Genomic DNA, 25,422 nt, shown 5'->3' with positions numbered 1-25,422 from the left:
TTGCATTTCTGCACATGCGTATGCACCGCAATGCGCACGCGCGACGTACGGGTACAAAGCCCGTTGTGGTTGTGCACAGGTTCTAGCTAACTTTTCAGTCGCACTGACGGCCGCAAGAAGATTGATAGGAAGGGGGAGTTTCTGGATGTCAACTGACCGTTTTCAGGGAGGGTTTGCAAAAATGCAGGCGTGTCTGAAAAAATGCAGGCATGGCTGGGCGTTCGCTGGGCGGGTGTATGACGTCAAATCTGGACATGAATAGGCTGAAGTGATCGCAAGCGCTGAGTAGGTTCAGAGCTATTCAGAAACTGCACAAACTGTTTTTGCAGAGCTCGGCTGCACATGCATTCGCACTTCTGCTAAGCTAAAATACACTCCCCAGTGGGCGGCGGCATAGCGTTTGCACGGCTGCTAAAACTAGCCAGCGAGCGATCAACTCGGAATGACCCCCTACATGCATTACTTTGCAAAGGTAGCATCCAAGTGCAGAAAGGAAGCTTGAGCCTGGATGAGCACGTGGGTGGTCCAACTGGTACAAAACTAGGCTGCATTATGGTTTGTATTAGAGGCCTGATTTATGTTTGTAAGTAAAGCAAAACAGCAAGTAACTGGGTAAAACCATGCTGCACTGCAGGTGGGCAGATGTAACATGTGCAGAGAGATTTGGGTGGGGTGTGTTCAAATTGAAATCTAAATTGCAGTGTAAAAATAATGCTGTCTAACATTTGTGGGCTACATGCAAAAGCAGCCAGTATTTACCCTGCACAGAAACAATATAAATGTTTTTGCTCCAGACACAAAGGTACATGTTTTTTTTTTTGCTTTACTTCATAGGTCTGCAAACTCGGTCCTCATTACCCCACACAGTGCATGTTTTGCAGGTCTCCTCACAGAATCACAAGTAAAATAATTATCTCCTCCTGCGGACCTTTTAAAATGTGTCTGTGAGTAATTAATACACCTCGGCACCTGCTGGGTTATCTGCAAAACATGCACTATGTGTGTGGGGTAATGAGGACCGAGTTTGCAGACCTATGATCAAATACATAGGTCTGCAAACTCTGTCCTCATTACCCCACACAGTGCATGTTTTGCAGGTCTCCTCACAGAATCACAAGTGAAATAATTAACTACACCTGCGGACCTTTTAAAATGTGTCTGTGAGTAATTAATACACCTGTGCACCTGCTGGGTTACCTGCGAAACATGCACTGTGTGGGGGTAATGAGGACCGAGTTTGCAGACCTATGCTTTACTAGAATCAGGCCCTAGGTGTGCTTCATAAAGAACTTCTTTCCAATGCAAGAATTTAGGATTTCATTAATGGGCAAGAAACAGTATAACAAAACCTTTAAGGCTTGTGAAAATAAAAATAAGTAGATGATGAAGGCGTTTAATTATGAAGAGCGATAGCCAAATGCCTAGTACTTAGTGGGTAATTCAGACCTGATGGTAGCAGTACATTTTTTAGCAGTTGGGCAAAACCAAGTGCACTGCAGAGGGGGCAGATATAACATGTGCAGAGGCTGCAAAAAGTAGCTAGCGAGCGATCAACTTGGAATGACCCCCTTGGTTTCGCCCAACTGCTAATACATTTGCTGCTACGATCAGGTCTGTATTACCCCCTTATTTGTATCACCATCTCATTAAGCAGGATATGGGTGCCTGAAGCAGGCACAATAGCCTTTTTAGCACCCCCTACCCTCAGTCTTAGCCCTGTCACTTGACTTTTATTTGTTAGTTTTTGGTTAAGATTTGGTGGTACTGTACAAGCAAAATAAATGTTCCATATAGTACAATATTAAATGAGCCAAAGGGAAGTGGAGGTCATTCATATTAATAGGGATGGGGGTAATGCTGGCACAATCCTGGCTCAGGCCAGACTTATGCAATGCTCCCACTGACTCAGGACAGACCATGTACAATTATTATATAGAATATTATATAGATGCTGCGTCTACCATGCAAGAGATTAAAAGGTGCATCATACAGAAAACAATCCAAGAATGCATAAAAAAATGCATGTAAAAAAACCACATAAGAACACCAATTCTCTGGAGGTAGATGGAATGCGGGTATTCACTCACTCACATATAAAATCTGGATAAAAAAATGAGTGTGAATATAACGTACCTGCAGAGGATGAAAAAGTAGATGGCCGCTCGCACTTCTCTTGTCTACAAGGGAAGTGTGACCGACCATCTACATTTTATGGGAAATATATTCTATTAAAGAATATTTGTCTAACCTATTACCTTTGGTTTATTTTGTTTTTAAGGTATCCACATTTGTTGGGGCATGAGAATAAAAGAGTCTATGAATTCCAAAGAAACCTTAATAGGAGTGCTGCAAACAACATTACCATAAGTGGGCTATGCCCATCACCATCTGGTGTTTTCTTTAGTTGAAAGAAACCTTTATATGCGTGATACATCTCCAGAAGGATTGAGTGGGGTATGCCTTTCTTTATCTTCCTGATGTACAAATGTGTGGAAGATACCTTATTATGGTCAAGGTATAAAAGAAACCTTTATGTGTATACTGTAAGTCACATTTTTTTTAGTGTTATAGGGGTATGCCTACTTTTGGATGTTCGCAATACATCTGACTCAAGATTGAAAGTCTATGGTCCTTTCCTTTACCATTCGTATATCATCTTACATGGGGTGTAATCAGAGTTATTCAATTATAAAGAACATATTACACATTGGAATTGTGTATTTTATTCTTTGCATACATCTGAGAAAAAGAAGATTCTGAGGCAGTTATAGGAAAGATTAAAAGGACAATTTAAAGACCCCAATAAGGCATATACTCTATTTCATATTGTTGTATTCTATTTATTTTCTTTTGCACTTTGTTATATTTGATAGCGCCTTTGATTTCATCCCCACCTTTGCAAGTTTTTAATGGTACCGTCCCTTTAATTTATATTTTGTTTTTAGTCTTTTATACAGTAAATGCTTGTAATAACAACAAACAATCCTAATTTTCTATTACCATGCTTAACAGCACCGTCTACTTTCATTACTAACTAATTCAGTGCTATAGAGCAGCATAAAATGATGTACCTAACTGTCAAAGTGAGAATGACGGCAGCAATATTATATGAGAGCAACACGTACAGTAAATAACACTTTATTCCCAGCATTTGCCTTCACAAGTGCCCACTGATTGAATTGTCCATAAAGCTATTAGTCAGAAAGGCCTTTGAGGAGTTCTTAAAGCTTATCAAAGTGAATTATGGACATACCACAAAAGACGTAAGACTCTGTATTGAACGTTTCAAATAAAATAAAACACTTTGAATCTCAGGAGAAAAAAACGTATAAAGTGCTAGAAAATTGTAAGATCTCAAACACAGAAACATCATTACTGGCTATAGTTTTTAAAGGCTTATCTAAGTATTATCTTATTGTCCCTAACAATGTTCCTATTTTTATTAATAAACTTCACAGTGTCACCTAATATTTTGGAAGTAATTCCAAGTATTTGTTTGTATTCTGTATGTTACGTATAAAATACAACTGCACAGTGTAACTTTTTTCCTCAATATACTGGATATTCTGTATATACTGTACTTTATAGGCAGGGACTAATGCAAATGGTGAAATGTTCTCTGTGAAGTGCGGTGGAATATGTTTTCTGCTATATAAATAACTGATAATAAACAGTAAAAGTTTTATATGTGGATATATACAAAAATACACACTACTACTAGTACTGTATATTGCATGTTTTTACTTCCAAATGAAGCTATTTTACTGCGTGATTTTTTCACTGGGAGGGGTGTGCCAGAAATTCTGCACTGTGTCCCGACATTTTTACCTTAAAATAAAGATTTTTCCATTTTTTTCACCTTCTCAGGGGGCTGCGCACAAAAAATCATGAAATTCAGTGTAAGTTTGGTATGAGAACAGCTTGTAGGACCCTAATTGAATTGATTTACTAAATAATAGTAACTGTAGGTATCACAGGCTAAATTTTAATGGTACTGTCCCTTTACTTTATACCTTATGTATTAATAATTCCACAACATGCAATTATGTAACATGGATATCATTCAACCAGTTCTGTTGTTTACTGATTGGCATTGTGTCGATACATGGACATCTGTTTCCTGGATTGGTACCCAGTTGTTCCTATTCATTTTTCAGGATACTTTTCATTTAATATTTTCATATATTTTTTTTTTTATTTGACCATACTGTTGCCAGATAGCAGTATCCACAGATCTAGAAGATTTCATGTGACACAGTCCACTGTGCCACCTGGGAAACTCTTCAATTTGCAGGGAACCTATATGCAAAGGTAAAGAAGACAATGGACTGTAAGTAACAGTTGGACATTTTGCTATACACATGTCAAAGCCATCTTGCTGGATTCATTAGCAAGTTATAGTATATAACAGGGTTTGGTATATATGTTTAACAGTCACAGTATCGATATTCATCATGTTGACATGGCCATGCTGTCAACAGTGAGTATGTGTTCTGCTTACACTCAGTTCTGTAGGTTTATAGGCGGTGCCTTGTGACGCTCAGCACTTACCCACTGCCCAGCAGTCTTTTAGCCTCCTGCAATGCTAGGCTTCTTCTATAGCAGCCACCTTTCCAGGGTGAATTAGGTCCACCCTGTACTCAGATGCCCCCTGGTTTTATGTATGGACAAGGTGACTTTGATGTTTTTGGAGCCGGGCCTATAGGTAATTATAGAATTAAACCTAGCAAAGAACAATGCCCATCTGACTTGCCGAGAGTTCAATCTTTTGTGGTCAGTGAATACAGTTACTGTATTCCTTTCACCCTCCAGCCAGTGCCTCCATTCCTCCAGAGCACATTTGACTGCTAAGAGCTCTCGATTTCCTACGTCGTAGTTTACTTCAGCAGGGAAAACTTTCTGAGAGAAAAAGGCACAGGGGTGGAGTTTATGACTGACTGGATCCTCTTGTGAAAGAATAGCTCCAACACCTACTTCGGAGGCATCCACTTCTACAATTAAGGGCAGATCTGGATCGGGATGCCGGAGAACAGGAGCAGAGATAAATGCTTTTGTAAGGTTCTCTAATGCCTTTATCACCTGTGGTGACCTATGAGCAGGATCCGTAACTTTTTTGGTTAGACTCACAATTGGGGCTACAATTGAAGAAAATGAATCAATAAATCTTCTGTAGTAATTTGCAAAACCGAGGAAACGTTGAGTAGCTTTTAGATTAGAGGGACGAACCCATTCCACAATTGCCTGAAGTTTCTTAGGATCCATAGAAAACCCCTTGGAGGTGATGATGTATCCTAGTAAGGCCACCTTCTCAACCTCAAATTCACACTTTACCAGCTTTGCATAAATATGATTTTCCCTGAGCTTGGTGAGGACCGCTTTAACATGAGCTCAGTGTTCTTTGAGTGAGGCGAAGTAGATCAATATATCATCTAGATAGACGACCACAAATCTTTCTAGGAATTCCCAAAGAATGTTATTTATGAGATCCTGGAAGACAGCAGGTGCGTTGGAGAGTCCAAAAGGCATTACCAAGTACTAGTAGTGTCCTGAGTGGGTACTGAATGTGGTTTTCCACTCGTCTCCTTGCCGGATCCGAATGAGATTGTATGCTCCTCGCAAATCAATCTCAGAGAAGACTGTAGCATTTCTGAGCTGACCAAATAAGATGGAGATCAGAGGCAATGGGTATGAATTTTTGATTGTTCTTTTATTCAGTCCCCTGTAATCTATGTATGGCTGTAATGAGCCATCCTTTTTCCCAACAAATAAAAACCCAGCTCCCACCGGTGACTTAGTAGGCCTGATAAAGCCTTTTTCTAAACTCCCCCGGATGTATTCCTTCATAGCTTTCGTCTCAGGCAAAAACAGAGCGTGGAGGTGGCCTAGTCTAGCTCCAGGTATAAGATTGATTGCACAAACATAAGGATGGTGAGGAGGCAAAGATTCAGCTTGCTGCTTGGAAAAAGCATCCATGAAAGAAATGTACTGGGTTGGCAACCCTTCAGGGACTGGAAGTGCCAAGCGGACCAGCATGGTCATACATTTGGCTGCACATTCTGTGCCCCAGGAAACAAGATCTCCTGTACTCCAGTTGAATACTGGGTTATGAGCTTTAAGCTAGGGCAGACCCAGAACAATTGAAGTTAGGGGAAAAGACAACTCTTCACACTGTGTTAGGGTCTCCTGCCCTGTGCTGCCACGTCGTCAAGGCAACCGGGAGACAAGTGCTAGCAGAGTAACCTGAGCGCAGCTGATACTCCGGTTCGGGTCTTTTGCTGTGCAGTGGTTACAGGCTCTGTGCACGGCAGGGGATCCGGTGCTGGTTTTTGTGCTCACAGTCTGTGAGGTCTGAGTGGGGCGTGGACAGCACCTGCTATATAAGGCCTCTTCTCAGGTTAAGCAGATGCTGCTGAATCTTTGTTGGTTAGTCAGTTCCTGAAAGTTAGCCAGTACTGTGTAGCTTTGTATTTGTTGTTGCTTACTGCAAATAGGCCTGGGGATTTGGTACTACACTCTGCCAATCCAGACCTAGCAGTAAGACTGGAGTCAGTCGTTTAACTTGCTGGGGTTCTTTTGCTACTCTGTGAACTTAGCAAGTTTGCGGCTGTATTCTCAGATTTGCCTGCCTAAATCCTGTCTCACTGTGCAAGGTGTTCAGATGTCAGTTTAGTGGCAGTAAGCTGAACCTGTGCACTGCAAGTGAGGATTAGGATTGTGGAGACTCTCCTTGTGTCTATCATTCCATCTCTGACCAAGGAGTTTACTGCCACACCCGTTGGTAACCCTTTAGGGTTTTGCTGTTGCCCTTAGCAACAGCATTTCGGGTTCTCTACGTATTAAAACACAACATCTTGCTTTTTCCATCTGAGCATTACTAATACTAGGGAGACACCCAGTTTCTTAGCCTCTGGGCTTCTCTGTTCACTTTGTGTTTATTTTGTTACCCTATCACCTTCTGTGTACGTAATGTCATATTCCCCAGTCTGTCTGTGAGTTCATTTGTTTTGCATCCCTATCCGTTCAGACACCAGTACATTCCTGCAGGCACTGGTGTGCATAACAGTTCAAACACCAGTACATTCCTGCAGGCACTGGTGTGCATAACATATTCAGCAGCCTAATACTCCTGTTGAAATTTTGTGGGAATATGGAGCATACCCCTCAAAATACGTTGCAACAGGTGGTCGATCAGGTGCAGGTCCTGACTCGACAATTTAATGATTTGTCCATTAAAATGCACACCTCCCAGGCCGCTGGCGGAGCTCCTGCAGCAGCAGCACCTTCAGGGGTTAAGGAGCCGAAAGTAAATCTCCCGGATCGTTTTTCTGGAGATCGCTCGCAGTTCTTTTGTTTCAAGGAGAGCTGCAAGCTATACTTCCGGCTTAGGCCTCAGTCTTCTGGGTCGGAGATTCAGCGGGTGGGCATAGTGATTTCCTTGCTACAAGGAGACCCACAGGTCTGGGCATATGGGTTGCAGCCTGACTGTCCGTCGCTTAAAAGTGTTGATGCTTTTTTTACGGCCCTGGGCATGTTGTATGATGACCCTGACAAGACGGCCTCAGCCGAGGCTAAGATTTCGATCCTTAAGCAAGGTCGAAGGCCAGTTGAGGTTTACTGTACGGAGTTTCGGAGGTTGGCCCATGATACCCAGTGGAATGACCCAGCCCTGAGACACCAGTACCGAAGAGGTCTTTCTAACCAGATAAAAGACCAACTGGTACAATATCCCTTGCCTGATACCTTGGATCAGCTCATGCAGTTATCCATCCGGGTGGATAGACGGCTGAGAGAGCGTAGGCTTGAAAGGGAGACCGAGGTTTCCTTTTTTCCCAAGGGAACCTCAGACTCTAAGGAATTTTCCGAGGAGCCTATGCAGATTGGGGCTACCCGCCTCTCCTCGCGTGAGAAGACGCGGAGGAGACAGCAGGGGTTGTGTTTGTACTGTGGGAATAAAGGTCATGTGGTAGTATCATGCCCAGAAAAGCCGGAAAACTTCAGGGCCTGAGGGTGATGGGAAATATCCTGTCAGGCCAGAAGTCAGAATTTCCCAAGAAGACTTTTATCATTCCGGTGACCTTGAAGATCCTCGGTCAAACTGTCAAGACTGAGGCCTTTGTGGACAGTGGGGCCGACGGGGTTTTTATGGACCGCCAATTCGCCCTGAAACACTCTGTTCCCTTAGTACCCTTGGCATCGGAAATTGAGATTTGTGGGTTAAACGGGGAACCATTATCCCAAGGTAAAATTACCTCTTGCACTAGCCAGATTTCTTTGTTTATTGGAGCCACACACTCTGAAAAATTGTCCTTTTATGTGACTGTCTGTACTTTTGCCCCATTGGTGTTGGGGTTACCCTGGTTAAGGGCCCACAATCCTCAATTTGACTGGGTCTCTGGGGAGATTCTTAGTTGGGGTACTGATTGTTTCAGGAGTTGCTTGAGCCTTCCAGTCAGGCTTTCGCAGCTAAGTTTGCCAGGATTGCCAGGATGTTATGCAGATTTTGCGGACGTGTTCTCCAAAAGAGTTGCAGAGGTACTACCTCCCCATCGCCCCTATGACTGTGCCATTGATTTGTTGCTGAATGCTAAGCTTCCCAAGAGCAGGTTGTACTCCCTGTCACGTCCTGAGACTCAGGCTATGGCAGAGTACATTCAGGAGAACTTGGCTAAGGGATTTATCAGACCTTCACAGTCTCCAGTTGGGTCGGGGTTCTTCTTCGTGGGTAAAAAGGACGGTTCGTTGCGACCCTGCATCGACTTCAGGGAATTGAACCGTATCACGATTAAAAACTCATACCCACTGCCTCTCATTTCGGTCTTATTTGACCAGCTTCGTACTGCCACCATTTTTTCTAAGATTGACCTACGCGGTGCGTACAATCTAATCCGAATAAGAGAGGGGGATGAATGGAAGACTGCCTTTAATACCCACTCAGGGCATTATGAATATTTGGTGATGCCTTTTGGGCTCTGTAATGCCCCGGCAGTCTTCCAGGATTTCATGAATGATGTACTCAGGGAATATTTGGATAGATTCTTAGTTGTATACTTAGATGACATCCTAATCTTCTCCCATTCCCTGGAGGAACATCGGAAGCATGTACGCTTAGTCCTCCAGAAACTCAGAGACCACCGGCTTGGGGCAAAGCTGGAGAAGTGCGAATTTGAAGTTCAGCAAATCGCATTTCTGGGATATATTATCTCCCCAGAAGGTTTCCAAATGGAGGGTTCCAAGGTACAGGCAGTCCTGGATTGGGTGCAGCCCACTAGTTTGAAGGCGCTTCAGCGTTTCCTGGGCTTTGCGAATTTTTATAGACGATTTATCGCTGGATTTTCGTCTATAGTGGCGCCCTTGGTGGCACTCACTAAGAAAGGGGCGCATGTTGCTCACTGGTCTTGTGAGGCTAAAGCGGCTTTTGCCCGTCTCAAAAGGGCATTTGTATCGGCCAAGGTGCTGCGATACCCAGATCCAGAGCGTCATTTTGTGGTGGAGGTGGATGCCTCTGAGATGGGTATTGGGGCAGTGCTCTCTCAGATGGGAGTGTCTGATAATCGCCTTCATCCCTGTGCTTACTTTTCCCGTAAATTTTCGCCTGCCGAGATGAATTATGACGTGGGTAACCGGGAATTGTTGGCTATTAAGGATGCACTCGAGGAGTGGAGACACTGGCTTGAGGGGGCTAAGTTTGTGGTCTCAATTCTCACCGACCATAAGAATCTGGCATATTTAGAGTCAGCGAAGCGTCTCAATGCCAGGCAGGCATGATGGGCTTTATTTTTTGCTCGCTTTAATTTTTTGATAACATATCGCCCTGGGTCAAAAAACATCAAGGCTGATGCGCTCTCGCGGAGTTTTGCTCCAATCCAGGAGACCACCGAGGAGCCGTTGCCCATTGTGTCCCCATCATGTATTAAAGTGGGCATTACCCAGGACCTCTTATCATTAGTCCTTAGAGCACAGGAGCAGGCTCCTCCAGACCTTCCGGTAGGTCTTTTGTTTGTGCCTCCTAGGTTAAGACAGCAAGTGTTCCTGGAATTCCATGCCAAGAAGTCGGCAGGTCACCCGGGTATTGCCAGAACTCGGGAGTTGCTATCTAGGGCGGTGTGGTGGCCCTCGGTGGCTAAGGATGTGGATCAGTGGGTTCGGGCATGTGACATCTGTGCCCGAAATAAGACTCCTAGAGGGGTTCCTGTTGGCCCATTACATCCACTCTCTATCCCATCTAAGCCATGGACCGACATTTCAATGGATTTTATGGTGGACTTGCCCAAATCCTCGGGGATGACAGCCATCTGGGTTGTCGTTGACAGGTTTTCGAAGATGGCGCACTTCGTTCCATTGGTTGGGCTGCCATCGGCCAGACGCCTGTCTGAATTATTCATGCTGCATGTTGTGCGTCTCCACGGGTTGCCACTTGATGTGGTCTCTGACCGCGGATCCCAGTTTGTGGCCAAATTCTGGAGGGCATTTTGTTCCGATCTCCAGATTTCTGTCAGCTTGTCCTCAGGCTACCATCCGCAGTCTAATGGGCAGACTGAAAGGGTGAACCAGTCCTTGGAGCAGTTCCTCAGGTGTTATGTCTCCAAGTGTCAGACTGACTGGGTTGCTCATCTGTCCATGGCGGAGTTTGCCTATAACAACGCGGCTCACTCTGCTACAGGGATCTATCCCTTCCTTTGTGTGTATGGGCATCATCCTAAGGCCAATTCTTTTGACCCCCTGGACTCCACGCCTGGTGGTTCCTCTGTGGTTTCGGTCCTTAGAGGTGTTTGGAGTAAAGTGAAGAAAGCCCTTGTGTCTGTGTCATTAGTGACCAAAAGGGTTTTTGATAAGCGGAAAAGACCCTGCAGCTTCAAATTAGGAGACTTCGTCTGGCTGTCTACCAAGAATTTGAAGTTGAGACAGCCATCTCATAAGTTAGGCCCCCGGTTCATCGGCCCTTATAAGATCACCAGGGTTATCAATCCGGTGGCATTTCAGTTAGATCTGCCCCGTTCTTTGGGTATCAATAAAACATTTCATTGTTCCCTTTTAAAACGGGCGATTAGTAATCCTTCTTCCAGTGGAAGACCTTCCCCTCTTCTGATACGTGGCCAGAGGGAGTTTGTTGTTGAAAGGATTCTTGACTCCAAGATGGTTCGGGGTCGGCTGTCATTTTTGGTGCACTGGAAGGGGTATGGCCCGGAGGAGCGGTCGTGGGTGCGTAGTTGTGATCTTCATGCCCCCAGACTGATACGCTCTTTCTTCTCGCAGTTCCCCGATAAACCCGGTGGTAGGGGTTCTTTGACCCCTCGTCAGAGGGGGGGTACTGTTAGGGTCTCCTGCCCTGTGCTGCCACGTCGTCAAGGCAACCGGGAGACAAGTGCTAGCAGAGTAACCTGAGCGCAGCTGATACTCCGGTTCGGGTCTTTTGCTGTGCAGTGGTTACAGGCTCTGTGCACGGCAGGGGATCCGGTGCTGGTTTTTGTGCTCACAGTCTGTGAGGTCTGAGTGGGGCGTGGACAGCACCTGCTATATAAGGCCTCTTCTCAGGTTAAGCAGATGCTGTTGAATCTTTGTTGGTTAGTCAGTTCCTGAAAGTTAGCCAGTACTGTGTAGCTTTGTATTTGTTGTTGCTTACTGCAAATAGGCCTGGGGATTTGGTACTACACTCTGCCAATCCAGACCTAGCAGTAAGACTGGAGTCAGTCGTTTAACTTGCTGGGGTTCTTTTGCTACTCTGTGAACTTAGCAAGTTTGCGGCTGTATTCTCAGATTTGCCTGCCTAAATCCTGTCTCACTGTGCAAGGTGTTCAGATGTCAGTTTAGTGGCAGTAAGCTGAACCTGTGCACTGCAAGTGAGGATTAGGATTGTGGAGACTCTCCTTGTGTCTATCATTCCATCTCTGACCAAGGAGTTTACTGCCACACCCGTTGGTAACCCTTTAGGGTTTTGCTGTTGCCCTTAGCAACAGCATTTCGGGTTCTCTACGTATTAAAACACAACATCTTGCTTTTTCCATCTGAGCATTACTAATACTAGGGAGACACCCAGTTTCTTAGCCTCTGGGCTTCTCTGTTCACTTTGTGTTTATTTTGTTACCCTATCACCTTCTGTGTACGTAATGTCATATTCCCCAGTCTGTCTGTGAGTTCATTTGTTTTGCATCCCTATCCGTTCAGACACCAGTACATTCCTGCAGGCACTGGTGTGCATAACAGTTCAAACACCAGTACATTCCTGCAGGCACTGGTGTGCATAACAGTTCAGACACCATTACATTCCTGCAGGCACTGGTGTGTATAACACACTGGAACATTTCAACAAAAAACTGGAGGGCTGGAGTCCGGTTGCTCACCCGACCATTTTGAAGAGGACTGTTGTCTAATCCACAGACGGAAATTGGTGGACAAAGAGTCTCCATAGGAATTCCGCCGGCACAAGCAAATCATCATTATTCCCTGCAACCTCTGGCACCATCTAACGAGATGTAGGTGTTGGAAACTCTTTCTCCATTCTCCGTTCCCGGATCCACCTATCTACTCCGACAGGCCAGGTCATTCCAACCACAGTCATTGGCCCATCTGTGAAATTCGGTACAATATACCTCGGCACAATTTCTCCCTTGCTTAAGGGAACAAAGATGGGCCTCCACAGATGTTGCCCGATCTGGGTCATCATCGAGTATTCCCAAGGCTTTAAAGAAGGAATCCACGGAATGCAGACCGGGGTGATCTGCTGAAAGGCCAAAGGCCCAAGATTGTGGGTCACCTTGCAACAGGGAAATTATGATTCCTACTCGCTGGGCCTCAAAACCTGAAGAGTAAGGCCTGAGCTTGAAATACAGCTTTTACCTCTCCCTTGGAAGTTCACAAACTGTTTACGGTCCCCAGAGAACCTAACTGGGAAGTTTAGTTTAGGTTCCCGTGGAGCAGGTGACGAGACAGTCTGGGTCCTATGATTTTCCTCCTAAGTATCCACACGAAGGGTAAGGTCCCATAGCTGCCGGGTCAAACCCTGGATCTAGCCTGTCAGAATCTGGGCCAGATTTTGCGCTGGATCCATCCGGAGATGAACGAGCCACGGAGCTACAGTTGTTTGGCTGGTGATACTGTTATGCTTACACTCAGTTCTGTAGATTTATAGGTGGTGCCTTGTGATGCTCACGCAATCACCCACTGCCCAGCAGTCTTTTTGCCTCCTGCAATGCTAGGCTTCTCCTACAGCATCCGCCTTTCCAGGGTGAATTAGGTCCACCTCGTACTCAGATGCCTCCAGATTTTATGTATGGACAAGGTGACTATCGGAGGCTGGGCAGGGGTAAATACAGTATGGTGACACGGTCACCAGACACAACCTTACTACAATGCTAAGGCACAGACTGAGGGGAATATAAGGAGTGCACGTGAGTGCAACAATACACAGATAAATTTAACCCAGATGATCTTGCAAATGCAACAATGCACAGGATGGATTAATATAACACAAATGATTTGTAAATGCAACAATGCACAGGATGGAAACAATAAAGAAATATAGGCAAAGATAGTGCCAGTGTGGAAATTCCACACCAAAACCTGAATACAAGGCTAGCTGGATCCAATCAGGAAATCATTCAGACAGGGTCTCAGAATCATGGGTGTTCACAGGCTGACAGGTTCTCACTTAGAGCAGGAACTATCACCAGTGATTAGGGGAGTGCATATAAATGCCTTCCAACCAATCAGAACCCTAATTGCCCTGCTGCACGTAACCTATTTCCTAAGCAATGAGGTACGCTGTCTGCCTGCGGCATCCCCGTTCAGGGCCGGATTAAGGACCAAATGGGCCTGGAGCTGAAGATAGTCAAGGGCCTATTGTTAGAACTGGGGAGGTGTGACAAGTGCTGTGTGGGTGTGGCCAGAGCCATATGGGCATGTACTCCCCTACAATATAAGCCCCATTATCTGCTTAATTATGTAAAAATATTCAAATTGCATCATTTTGTGGGAAAAATATAAATAGATCTCTTAATAGATATAATATGATGGCTGGTCATCATCATACTGCCATGATGATGGGCCTATTTTTTTTATGGAGGCCTGGAGCTGGAGCTCCATCCACCCCATTCTTAATCTGGCCCTGTCCCCATTGCTCGGAGTCCGGCAGCTCCCAGTGTCATGAGCCACTGCTGTGGCTCATTCCTGTTTGCATTCTGTTTTTTGCATGCCAGGTTTTCTCATGTACTTGTTTAGAGTACTGTTGCGGGCCACCTTTGGTGAGTCTGTGTAACTGCAGCCTGTCTCCTGTATGTGTGGCCTGTGCAGCCTCACCTGTCAGATAATTAGGCCATTATGTGGTGAGTCTGCGTAACTGCAGCCTGTCTCTTGTATGTGTGGCCTGTGCTGTCTCTTATGTCAGTTATTTTGGCCATTACCTTGTGTCTGGCTTCCAGTCATCATGATTGGGGCATGCTTCCTTTATTACCCAGCCTGCCTTTCATCTGAGGCCGGTGATAGATACATGCTCCTGTTTGTACCTGTGTCCAGGCTCTGTCCTATGGTGGAATCTTGAACCTGTCAGCTCGAGAGAGATCCTGTCAGTCTGTGTTGTACCTGTGACCTGAAGACCCTGCTCGATTGATAACCTGACCAGATCCAGCCAGCTTTGTATTCAGGTTTTTGCTAAGCAGTGTATGGAGTTTCCACACAGACACTGTCTTGCTTATATTTCTGTATTATAACATCTTCATGCATTGTTGCATTCACAATCACTCATATATTCCGTGCCGCATATAATCTTTTCATTGTCCTTTCCGTATTCACTCCCATTGGTAGTCACGCTAGTCTTAGTTAGCTTCCCCCTTATTTTCTCACAGTCTCAGTTGGTGTCTTGTTACCTCGTAAGACCTGGGGGAATCAGAGTTTGGGCAGACCTAATTAGCCCATTCAAATGCGTCTGCTAAAGGAGAAGACTAGCTCTGCAGGCACCAACCGACCACTGGGGGGAGTAGCGGAGTCAGGGGTTAGAGTAGGCATTGGTGCGGTCATTAATAACTGGCTGCAGCTTCACTTGTGAGTACTGGAACTCCCCAGTTGCCACCCACTCCCCAGAGTTCCAGGTACTCAGTTCATAACATTATCACCGGCCAAAAAACAAAAAACTAAACTAAAACGGAGTAGTTTTCTTTTTTGGAAGAGTCCAGTCTAGAGTCCAGTCCAGAGTCCAGAGTCTAGTCCAGTCCAGTCCAACTACCTCAGCCTTTAGTCTGTCTAGCTGTTAGGGTCTCCTGCTCTGTGCTGCCACGTCGTCATGGCAACCGGGAGACAAGTGCTAGCGGAGTAACCTGAGCGTAGCTGATACTCCGGTTCGGGTCTTTTGCTGTACAGTGGTTACAGGCTCTGTGCATGGCAGGGGATCCGGTGCTGGTTTTTGTGCTCACAGTCTGTGAGGTCTGAGTGGGGTGTGGACAGCACCTGCTATATAAATCCTCTTCTCAGGTTAGGCAGATGCTGCTGAATCTTTGTTGGTTAGTCAGTTCCTGAAAGCTAGCTAGTACTGTGTAAACTTTGTATTTGTTTGTTGCTTACTGCAAATAGGCCTTGGGATTTGGTATTACACTCTGCCAACCCAGACCTAGCAGTAAGACTGGAGTCAGTCGTTTAACCTGCTGGGGTTCTTTTGCTACTCTGCAAGTTTGCGGCTGTATTCTCAGACTTGCCTGCCAAAATCCTTTCTCACTTTGCAAGGTGTTCAGGTGTCAGTTTAGTGGCAGTAAGCTGAACCAGTGCACTGCAAGTGAGGACTAGGATTGTGGAGACTCTCCTTGTGTCTATTATTCCATCTCTGACCAAGGAGTTTACTGCCACACCCGTTGGTAACCCTTTAGGGTTTTTGCTGTTGCCCTTAGCAACAGCATTTCGGGTTCTCTACGTATTAAATCACTACATCTCGCTTCTTTCCATCTGAGCATTCCTAATACTAGGGAGACACCCAGTTTCTTAGCCTTTGGGCTTCTCTGTTCACTTTGTGTTTATTTTGTTATCCTATCACCTTCTGTGTATGTAATGTCATATTCCCCAGTCTGTCTGTGAGTTCATTTGTTTTGCATCCCTCACCGTTCAGACACCAGTACATTCCTGCAGGCACTGGTGTGCATAACATATTCAGCAGCCTAATACTCCTGTTGAAATTTTGTGGGAATATGGAGCATACCCCTCAAAATACTTTGCAACAGGTGGTCGATCAGGTGCATGTCCTGACTCGACAATTTAATGATTTGTCCATTATTAATGCACACCTCGCAGGCCGCTGGCGGAGCTCCCGCAGCAGCAGTACCTTCAGGGGTTAAGGAGCCGAAAGTAAATCTCCCGGATCGTTTTTCTGGAGATCGCTCGCAGTTCTTTTGTTTCAAGGAGAGCTGCAAGCTATATTTCCAGCTTAGGCCTCAGTCTTCTGGGTCGGAGATTCAGCGGGTGGGCATAGTGATTTCCTTGCTACAAGGAGACCCACAGGTCAGGGCATATGGGTTGCAGCCTGACTGTTCGTCACTTAAAAGTGTTGATGCTTTTTTTACGGCACTGGGCATGTTGTATGATGACCCTGACAAGACGGCCTCAGCCGAGGCTCAGATTTCGATCCTTAAGCAAGGGCGAAGGCCAGTTGAGGTTTATCATACGGAGTTTCGGAGGTTGGCCCATGATACCCAGTGGAATGACCCAGCCCTGAGACACCAGTACCGAAGAGGTCTTTCTAACCAGTTAAAAGACCAACTGGTACAATATCCCTTGCCTGATAGCTTGGATCAGCTCATGCAGTTATCCATTCGGGTGGATAGACGGCTGAGAGAGCGCAGGCTTGAAAGGGAGACCGAGGTTTCCTTCTTTCCCAAGGGAACCTCAGACTCTGAGGAATTTTCCGAAGAGCCTATGCAGATTGGGGCTACCCGCCTCTCCTCGCGTGAGAAGACGCGGAGGAGACAGCAGGGGTTATGTTTGTACTGTGGGAATAAAGTTCATGTGGTAGTATCATGCCCAGAAAATCCGGAAAACTTCAGGGCCTGAGGGTGATGGGAAATATCCTGTCAGGTCAGAAGTCGGAATTTACCAAGAAGACTTTTATCATTCCGGTGACCTTGAAGATCCTCTGTCAAACTGTCAAGACTGAGGCCTTTGTGGACAGTGGGGCCGACAGGGTTTTTATGGACCGCCAATTCGCCCTGAAACACTCTGTTCCCTTAGTACCCTTGGCATCGGAAATTGAGATTTGTGGGTTAAACGGGGAACCATTATCCCAGGGTAAAATTACCTCTTGCACTAGCCAGATTTCTTTGTTTATTGGAGCCACACACTCTGAAAAATTGTCCTTTTATGTGACTGTACTTTTGCCCCATTGGTGTTGGGGTTACCCTGGTTAAGGGCCCACAATCCTCAATTTGACTGGGTCTCTGGGGAGATTCTTAGTTGGGGTACTGATTGTTTCAGGAGTTGCTTGAGCCTTCCAGTCAGGCTTTCGCAGCTAAGTTTGCAAGGATTGCCAGGATGTTATGCAGATTTTGCGGACGTGTTCTCCAAAAGAGTTGCAGAGGTACTACCTCCCCATCGCCCCTATGACTGTGCCATTGATTTGTTGCTGAATGCTAAGCTTCCCAAGAGCAGGTTGTACTCCCTGTCACGTCCTGAGACTCAGGCTATGGCAGAGTACATTCAGGAGAACTTGGCTAAGGGATTTATCAGACCTTCACAGTCTCCAGTTGGGTCGGGGTTCTTCTTCGTGGGTAAAAAGGACGGTTCGTTGCGACCCTGCATCGACTTCAGGGAATTGAACCGTATCACGATTAAAAACTCATACCCACTGCCTCTCATTTCGGTCTTGTTTGACCAGCTTCGTACTGCCACATTTTTTCTAAGATTGACCTACGCGGTGCGTACAATCTAATCTGAATAAGAGAGGGGGATGAATGGAAGACTGCCTTTAATACCCACTCAGGGCATTATGAATATTTGGTGATGCCTTTTGGGCTCTGTAATGCCTCGGCAGTCTTCCAGGACTTCATGAACGATGTGCTCAGGGAATATTTGGATAGATTCTTAGTTGTATACTTAGATGACATCCTAATCTTCTCCCATTCCCTGGAGGAACATCGGAAGCAGGTACGCTTAGTCCTCCAGAAACTCAGAGACCACCGGCTTGGGGCGAAGCTGGAGAAGTGCGAATTTGAAGTTCAGCAAATCGCATTTCTAGGATATATTATCTCCCCAGAAGGTTTCCAAATGGAGGGTTCCAAGGTACAGGCAGTCCTGGATTGGGTGCAGCCCACTAGTTTGAAGGCGCTTCAGCGTTTTCTGGGCTTTGCGAATTTTTATAGACGATTTATCGCTGGATTTTCGTCTATAGTGGCGCCCTTGGTGGCACTCACTAAGAAAGGGGCGGATGTTGCTCACTGGTCTTGTGAGGCCAAAGCGGCTTTTTTGCCCGTCTCAAAAGGGCATTTGTCTCGGCCAAGGTGCTGCGACACCCAGATCCAGAGCGTCCTTTTGTGGTGGAGGTGGATGCCTCCGAGATGGGTATTGGGGCAGTGCTCTCTCAGATGGGGGTGTCTGATAATCGCCTTCATCCCTGTGCTTACTTTTCCCGTAAATTTTCGCCTGCCGAGATGAATTATGACGTGGGTAACCGGGAATTGTTGGCTATTAAGGATGCACTCGAGGAGTGGAGACACTGGCTTGAGGGGGCTAAGTTTGTGGTCTCAATTCTCACCGACCATAAGAATTTGACATATTTAGAGTCAGCGAAGCTCCTCAATGCCAGGCAGGCACGATGGGCTTTGTTTTTTGCTCGCTTTAATTTTTTGATAACATATCGCCCTGGGTCAAAAACATCAAGGCTGATGCGCTCTCGCTGAGTTTTGCTCCAATCTAGGAGACCACCGAGGAGCCATTGCCCATTGTGTCCCCATCATGTATTAAAGTGGGCATTACCCAGGACCTCTTGTCATTAGTCCTTAGAGCACAGGAGCAGGCTCCTCCAGACCTTCCGGTAGGTCTTTTGTTTGTGCCTCCTAGGTTAAGACAGCGAGTGCTCCTGGAATTCCATGCCAAGAAGTCGGCAGGTCACCCGGGTATTGCCAGAACTCGGGAGTTGCTATCTAGGGCGGTGTGGTGGCCCTCGGTGGCTAGGGATGTGGATCAGTGGGTTCGGGCATGTGACATCTGTGCCCAAAATAAGACTCCTAGAGGGGTTCCTGTTGTCCCATTACATCCACTCTCTATTCCATCTAAGCCATGGACCCACATTTCAATGGATTTTGTGGTGGACTTACCCAAATCCTCGGGGATGACAGCCATCTGGGTTGTCGTTGACAGGTTTTCGAAGATGGCGCACTTCGTTCCATTGGTTGGGCTGCCATCGGCCAGATGCCTGTCTGAATTATTTATGCTGCATGTTGTGCGCCTCCACGGATTGCCACTTGATGTGGTCTCTGACCGCGGATCCCAGTTTGTGGCCAAATTCTGGAGGGCATTTTGTTCTGATCTCCAGATTTCTGTCAGCTTGTCGTCAGGCTACCATCCGCAGTCTAATGGGCAGACTGAAAGGGTGAACCAGTCCTTGGAGCAGTTCCTCAGGTGTTATGTCTCCAAGTGTCAGACTGACTGGGTGGCTCATCTGTCCATGGCGGAGTTTGCCTATAACAACGTGGCTCACTCTGCTACAGGGATCTCTCCCTTCCTTTGTGTGTATGGGCATCATCCTAAGGCCAATTCTTTTGACCCCCTGGACTCCACGCCTGGTGGTTCCTCTGTGGTTTCGGTCCTTAGAGGTATTTGGAGGAAAGTGAAGAAAGCCCTTGTGTCTGTGTCATTAGTGACCAAAAGGGTTTTTGATAAGCGGAAAAGACCCTGCAGCTTCAAATTAGGAGACTTCGTCTGGTTGTCTACCAAGAATTTGAAGTTGAGACAGCCATCTCATAAGTTAGGCCCCCAGTTCATCGGTCCTTATAAGATCACTAGGGTTATCAATCCAGTGGCATTTCAGTTAGATCTACCCCGTTCTTTGGGTATCAATAAAACATTTCATTGTTCCCTTTTAAAACGGGCTATTAGTAATCCTTCTTCCAGTGGAAGACCTTCCCCTCTTCTGATACGTGGCCAGAGGGAGTTTGTTGTTGAAAGGATTCTTGACTCCAAGATGGTTCGGGGTCGGCTGTCATTTTTGGTGCACTGGAAGGGGTATGGCCCGGAGGAGCGGTCGTGGGTGCGCAGTTGTGATCTTCATGCCCCCAGACTGTTACGCTCTTTCTTCTCGCAGTTCCCCGATAAACCCGGTGGTAGGGGTTCTTTGACCCCTCATCAGAGGGGGGGTACTGTTAGGGTCTCCTGCTCTGTGCTGCCACGTCGTCATGGCAACCGGGAGACAAGTGCTAGCGGAGTAACCTGAGCGTAGCTGATACTCCGGTTCGGGTCTTTTGCTGTACAGTGGTTACAGGCTCTGTGCACGGCAGGGGATCCGGTGCTGGTTTTTGTGCTCACAGTCTGTGAGGTCTGAGTGGGGCGTGGACAGCACCTGCTATATAAACCCTCTTCTCAGGTTAGGCAGATGCTGCTGAATCTTTGTTGGTTAGTCAGTTTTTGAAAGCTAGCTAGTACTGTGTAAACTTTGTATTTGTTTGTTGCTTACTGCAAATAGGCCTTGGGATTTGGTATTACACTCTGCCAACCCAGACCTAGCAGTAAGACTGGAGTCAGTCATTTAACCTGCTGGGGTTCTTTTGCTACTCTGTGAACCTTGCAAGTTTGCGGCTGTATTCTCAGACTTGCCTGCCAAAATCCTTTCTCACTGTGCAAGGTGTTCAGGTGTCAGTTTAGTGGCAGTAAGCTGAACCAGTGCACTGCAAGTGAGGACTAGGATTGTGGAGACTCTCCTTGTGTCTATTATTCCATCTCTGACCAAGGAGTTTACTGCCACACCTATTGGTAACCCTTTAGGGTTTTGCTGTTGCCCTTAGCAACAGCATTTCGGGTTCTCTACGTATTAAATCACTACATCTCGCTTCTTTCCATCTGAGCATTCCTAATACTAGGGAGACACCCAGTTTCTTAGCCTTTGGGCTTCTCTGTTCACTTTGTGTTTATTTTGTTATCCTATCACCTTCTGTCTATGTAATGTCATATTCCCCAGTCTGTCTGTGAGTTCATTTGTTTTGCATCCCTCACCGTTCAGACACCAGTACATTCCTGCTGGCACTGGTGTGCATAACACTAGCCTGATATCTTTCTGTGCCTAATTATGCAAGCCCTGCAGGCATCTCTCACAGCCCTGAACTCTGCTTTCAGTGCTTTGAATCCAGAACGGCTGGAAGTTTTGCAGCAGTCATTAAAGCAACTGCAAAGCCTTCTGACCAAAATTTTTCTCATCCTGCCTGAATTTATTGAGACTTCATCTATCTCTAAAGAGACTCTTGCTCACAATATAGTGATAAGAGAATCCTCTTATTTGGTGGGTGAGAAAAGGTTTAAAAGTTTCTGCGGCCCAAGCTCTAAGAAGAGGAGCATCAGTGTCGCAGACACTTAAATTTATGCCTTTATTGTGGGCACTCCGGCCACTTTATTTAGGGTTGTGGATTGCATAAGTCTAGAAGGGGTGACAAGTCTCTGCCTCCTGTCATGTATCATGACGTGCCAAATAAAGTGTCTATTTTTGTTCCTGACTCCACTATTGGAGAGGAACTTGTCATAGAACCTGCTCTGAAAATAATTCCAAGTCAGAATTGGGTTCCTATCGTTAGAAGGCCATATTCTATGTGTGGGGCTCAGAAAAGAGTATTTACCTCAATCAATGCAGAAAAATAGATTCTGATGTTTCTGCCTCTGAAAAAACATTCGATGTTCAAGTCCCAGGAGGGGTATTCAATGTTTTGATTCCAAAAGCATAATCCGATCTTTCAGCGTATGAAAAAACATCCGATGCTCAAGGTCCAGGAGTGGTGCCCGATGCTCAGGATCCAGGAGCGGTGCCCGATGCTCAACGTTGCTTCACTCGTGAGTACTGGAACTCCCCAGTTCCCACCCACTCCCCAGAGTTCCAGGTACTCAGTTCGTAACACCCAGTGGCCAGCGTCAGCCTGTTGCTAGGCACAGGGCAGGAACCAGGAGACCTTGTGCCCGGCTTCTGCCTGTTGCTACGTGCCAGGCGGGAGTCAGCAGGAGGTGCGGCGTCCCGGCTCCTAGGCAATGGCCGGGACGCGCGCCTCCCGGCGCTAACAGTAAGTTTGATATGCTCATGACGTCAAAATTTACTACATCAGCGTGTCAACAGGATGTTATAGCAACCTTGTTAGAATGTCAACATAATGCTTTTTGTCTGATTTTATCCCTAACCTTAATGTTAACCCTAATAGCAACCCTAACCATAATGCTAACCCTAACCATAAGCCTCCAGGAGATGTTGCCATTTTTAATGACAATTTTGTCAATGTTGGAATTTTGCAGAGGTCAACATTAATGATATCACCATCTGTCAACCTTCTGCTGTCAATATTGTGAATGTCGACATGTTAACCGATGCATACCTGCATACCATACTGTAACTGCATACCACACAACAAGCTAACAGCATACTCAGTGATGTTACAGCTATAATTTCTTAAAAAAAGATATTTTTCTTGGCAAAATTAAGAGTTTTTATCTGAATACCAAGCAGGGTCTTTATTCTAGTCACATTATTAAGTGGTGCATTAAATATTACTGCGCCCATTTGTGGGTATACTATTGTTATTATAGTTTATGGCCCTCATTCCGAGTTGATCGGTCGCAAGGCGAATTTAGCAGAGTTACACACGCTAAGCCGCCGCCTACTGGGAGTGTATCTTAGCATCTTAAAATTGCGACCGATGTATTCGCAATATTGCGATCACAAACTACTTAGCAGTTTTAGAGTAGCTCCACACTTACTCTGCCTGTGCGATCAGTTCAGTGCTTGTCGTTCCTGGTTTGACGTCACAAACACACCCAGCGTTCGCCCAACCACTCCCCCGTTTCTCCGGCCACTCCTGCGTTTTTTCCGGAAACGGTAGCGTTTTCAGCCACACGCCCATAAAACGCCATGTTTCCGCCCAGTAACACCCATTTCCTGTCAATCACATTACGATCGCCGGAGCGATGAAAAAGCCGTGAGTAAAAATACTATCTTCATAGCAAAGATACTTGGCGCAGTCGCAGTGCGAATATTGCGCATGCGCACTAAGCGGAATTTCACTGCGATGCGATTAAAAATACCGAGCGAACGACTCGGAATGAGGGCCTATGTGCGCTGTATATAGCTTAACATTGTAAAATTAATAATAAGGGGTAAATTTAATAGAGGTTGAGTTTGGAATTTTGGTTGTTTTTCTGTCAGTTTTGCAAACTGCCCATTTGTTAAAGGAAAAAAATGACGAGAAAAACAACAAAGTACTGACTTTAGAACACTTTAGAATATTGGACCAACTATCCATTATTTTACATAGACAAATATACAAGCTATATTTACTAAGCGCCGGTTTGCAAAGTGACCAAAAAACGGCCAGAATACGATGGGCAACCTACCACAATAGTTTGAGCGAAGCACCGCACAGATCACTATGATCTGTGCAGGCAGCTTTGTCAGCTTAAAATATTTATAAATGGTTAAAAGTATAGTAATAAAAAAAAAAAATGTGCGGGTTCCCCCACAAATCCATAACCTGCGCTGGACTTCTGGGCCTAGGCTGGTATTGGAAAAGTGTGCGCGTGTGCGTGTGTGTGTGTATGTGTGTGTGCGCGGAGGGAGGTGGGGGGTGAGAGGGGGAGGGACTGTGTGGGATTCACCCTATATCCAAATAACCAGCAGGCTGAAGTAGCTGTGGGGCTGATGCAATAGCAGGGACACACACAGGGCTGGGTCCCCCTGCCATTGCAGCAACTAGTCCCTAACTGAGGGGCTGATTCAGAGATGGATGCAGCTGCGCGTCTGTACACAGCGACTGCATCCATCTGGCCTGCTCATTGCTCTGGCCGCACTTCTCTGACCAAAACTCACCAAATTTCCAGCAATGTGTACTGTACGGGTTCACTACGATATGCCGGCGGTCGGGCTCCCGGCGACCAGCATACCGGCGCCGGGAGCCCGACCACCGGCTTACCGACAGTGTGGCGAGCGCAAATGAGCCCCTTGCGGGCTTGCTGCGCTCGCCACACTATGGGCACGGTGGCACGCTACGCTATTTTAATCTCCCTCCAGGGGGGTCGTGGACCCCCACGAGGGAGAATAAGTGTCGGTATGCCGGCTGTCAGGATCCCGGTGCCGGTATACTGTGCGCCGGGATCCCGTCAGTCGGCATACTGAAGACCACCCGTACTGTACTGCTGCCCCTGTGTATAATGCCCACATGAACCCTTTGGCTCATATGTTGTGTGTACATCTGGCTCTGGTACTAGCCAGTGTATCCTGAGCTATTTACCTCACCACATGTCCCTGAATCTCATAAATTCTAGTGTGACAAAGCGGAACTCAATAAAATGCAAACACCATGTCATTTGTAAAAATCAGCGCATGTCATTTGTAAAAATAAGCGCATGTCATTTGTAAAAATCAGTGCATTAAAAAAATCCTCATCCATCTTTTCCCAGTCTAGGCCTGCATCTAAGTAACCACTGAAAGTGGGCTCAGAACTAGTGATGTGCACCGGACATTTTTCGGGTTTTGTGTTTTCGTTTTGGATTCGGTTCCGCAGCCCTGTTTTGGATTCGGACGCGTTTTGGCAAAACCTCACCGAAATTTTTTTGTCGGATTCGGGTGTGTTTTGGATTTGGGTGTTTTTTTCAAAAACCCTAAAAAACAGCTTAAATCATAGAATTTGGGGGTCATTTTGATCCCATAGTATTATTAACCTCAATAACCATAATTTCCACTCATTTCCAGTCTATTCTGAACACCTCACACCTCACAATATTATTTTTAGTCCTAAAATTTGCACCGAGGTCGCTGGATGGCTAAGCTAAGCGACACAAGTGGCCGACACAAACACCTGGCCCATCTAGGAGTGGCACTGCAATGTCAGGCAGGATGGCACTTCAAAAAAATAGTCCCCAAACAGCACATGATGCAAAGAAAAAAAGAGGCGCACCAAGGTCGCTGTGTGACTAAGCTAAGCGACACAAGTGGCCGACACAAACACCTGGCCCATCTAGGAGTGGCACTGCAGTGTCAGGCAGGTTGGCACTTCAAAAAAATAGTCCCCAAACAGCACATGATGCAAAGAAAAAAAGAGGCGCACCAAGGTCGCTGTGTGACTAAGCTAAGCGACACAAGTGGCCGACACAAACACCTGGCCCATCTAGGAGTGGCACTGCAGTGTCAGGCAGGATGGCACTTCAAAAAAATAGTCCCCAAACAGCACATGATGCAAAGAAAAAAAGAGGCGCACCAAGGTCGCTGTGTGACTAAGC

General features: G+C 46.1%; 1 long non-coding RNA gene across 1 annotated transcript in view; it reads right to left on the bottom strand.

Annotated features, from left to right (window-relative positions):
* Positions 1-3,963: 3,963 nt before the first annotated feature.
* The window catches only part of LOC134928924 (uncharacterized), a 38,659-nt gene continuing 17,200 nt past the window's right edge, over positions 3,964-25,422 (bottom strand). Inside the window, exon 2 of the long non-coding RNA XR_010178128.1 lies at positions 3,964-4,299. This is a non-coding gene — a long non-coding RNA (uncharacterized LOC134928924). The remainder of the gene's footprint in view (positions 4,300-25,422) is intronic.

This window comes from Pseudophryne corroboree, chromosome 5, assembly GCF_028390025.1.
Source record: "Pseudophryne corroboree isolate aPseCor3 chromosome 5, aPseCor3.hap2, whole genome shotgun sequence".
Taxonomy (NCBI): domain Eukaryota; kingdom Metazoa; phylum Chordata; class Amphibia; order Anura; family Myobatrachidae; genus Pseudophryne; species Pseudophryne corroboree.
This window is presented reverse-complemented; position numbering and strand designations above follow the sequence as displayed.